The 2018-nt window shown below is 50.3% G+C and overlaps 1 pseudogene across 1 annotated transcript in view; it reads left to right on the forward strand.

The window, feature by feature from the left end:
* Positions 1 to 758, forward strand: part of LOC112634205 — a 209622-nt pseudogene extending 208864 nt beyond the window's left edge. The window contains exon 3 of the transcript XR_003121741.1: positions 5 to 758. The product of XR_003121741.1 is annotated as a tubulin alpha chain-like (transcript). The remainder of the gene's footprint in view (positions 1 to 4) is intronic.
* Positions 759 to 2018: the final 1260 nt, after the last annotated feature.

Below are 2018 nucleotides of genomic sequence, written 5' to 3' on the forward strand. Positions count from 1 at the left end.
ATTGTGTCCTCCATCACTGCTTCCCTGAGATTTGATGGAGCCCTGAATGTTGACCTGACAGAATTCCAGACCAACCTGGTGCCCTACCCCCGCATCCACTTCCCTCTGGCCACATACGCCCCTGTCATCTCTGCTGAGAAAGCCTACCATGAACAGCTTACTGTAGCAGAGATCACCAATGCTTGCTTTGAGCCAGCCAACCAGATGGTGAAATGTGACCCTCGCCATGGTAAATACATGGCTTGCTGCCTGTTGTACCGTGGTGATGTGGTTCCCAAAGATGTCAATGCTGCCATTGCCACCATTAAGACCAAGCGTACCATCCAGTTTGTGGATTGGTGCCCCACTGGCTTCAAGGTTGGCATCAACTACCAGCCTCCCACTGTGGTGCCTGGTGGAGACCTGGCCAAGGTTCAGAGAGCTGTGTGCATGCTGAGCAACACTACAGCTGTTGCCGAGGCCTGGGCTCGCCTGGACCACAAGTTTGACCTGATGTATGCCAAGCGTGCCTTTGTTCACTGGTATGTGGGTGAGGGGATGGAGGAAGGCGAGTTTTCAGAGGCCCGTGAGGACATGGCTGCCCTTGAGAAGGATTATGAGGAGGTTGGAGCAGATAGTGCTGATGGAGAGGATGAGGGTGAAGAGTATTAACCTGTGTGCTGTACTTTTACACTCCATTGTCTTGGAACTGTCTTATTTTTGTTCTGTAAATGTCTATTGCCCTAAATTGTTAATAAAAGTGATGTTTCCATTTTAAATGTCTAGCTGACTTAAATACTTGATCCAGTTAAAGTTGGATGTATGAGGCTGGTAGATGAACCACCTGACTTGAGGGTCTTGCTCTGTTGCCCAGGCTGGAGTGCAGTGGCATGATCATAGCTCATTGCAGCCTTGAGCTCCTGGGCTCATGTGATTCTCCTGCCTCAGCCTCCTGAGTAGCTGGGGACTACAGGTGCATACCACCATGCCCAGCTATTTTTATTTCTTGTAGAGATGGGTTCTTGCTATGCTGCCCAGGGTAGTCTTGAACCGGCTTCAAGTGATCCTCCTGCCTCAACCTCTCAAAGTTTTGATTATAGGCATGAGCCACTGCCCAGCTTGTTGGTTTATCTGTTTTTAATTTGGGCCTGAAGTGAGTGGTTATAGAATCATTTTGTAAGCAAGGAAACAAGTTCAGATTGAGCCAGTGCTTCTAACAAAAATGGATGTGAATCAACAGTAGATACTAAAATGCAGGTTTGGAGTCAACCTGGTGGCTCATGTACTTCGGGAGGCCAAGTTGGGTGATCACTTGAGCCCCTGGAGTTCGAGACCAGCCTGGGCAACATGATGAAACCCCATCTCTACCCAAAAAAAATTTGTGTGGTAGGGTTAGGGTATAGGGCACGTGCCTATAGTCCTAGCTACTTGGGAGGCTGAGGTGGGAGGACCACCTGAGCCCAAGGAGGTTGAGGCTGCAGTGAGCAGTGATTGTACGACTGCATTCCAGCCTGGGTAACAGGGAGACCCCTGACTCGCATTTAAAAACAAAATGCAGGTTCTAAATCTATAGGCCTGAGGTGAGGCTTCAGACATGTCTTAATTGTTTTTTCTTTGAGATAGTCTCTGTTGCCCAGACTGCAGTGCAATGGCATCATCATAGCTCACCGCACCCCCTTGACCTGGGCTAAGCCATCCTCCCACCTCAGCCTCCCAAGTAGCTGGGACTAAAGGTGTGTGGCACCATGCCTGGCTGATTCTTTTTTTTTTTTTTTTTTTTTTTTGGAGACGGAGTCTCGCTCTGTCGCCCAGGCTGGAGTGCAGTGGCCGGATCTCAGCTCACTGCAAGCTCCGCCTCCCGGGTTCACGCCATTCTCCTGCCTCAGCCTCCAGAGTAGCTGGGACTACAGGCGCCCGCTACCTCGCCCGGCTAGTTTTTTGTATTTTTTAGTAGAGACGGGGTTTCACCGTGTTAGCCAGGATGGTCTCGATCTCCTGACCTTGTGATCCGCCCGTCTCGGCCTCCCAAAGTGCTGGGA

The sequence above is a fragment of the Theropithecus gelada genome, chromosome 11 (assembly GCF_003255815.1).
Source record: "Theropithecus gelada isolate Dixy chromosome 11, Tgel_1.0, whole genome shotgun sequence".
Taxonomy (NCBI): Eukaryota; Metazoa; Chordata; class Mammalia; order Primates; family Cercopithecidae; genus Theropithecus; species Theropithecus gelada.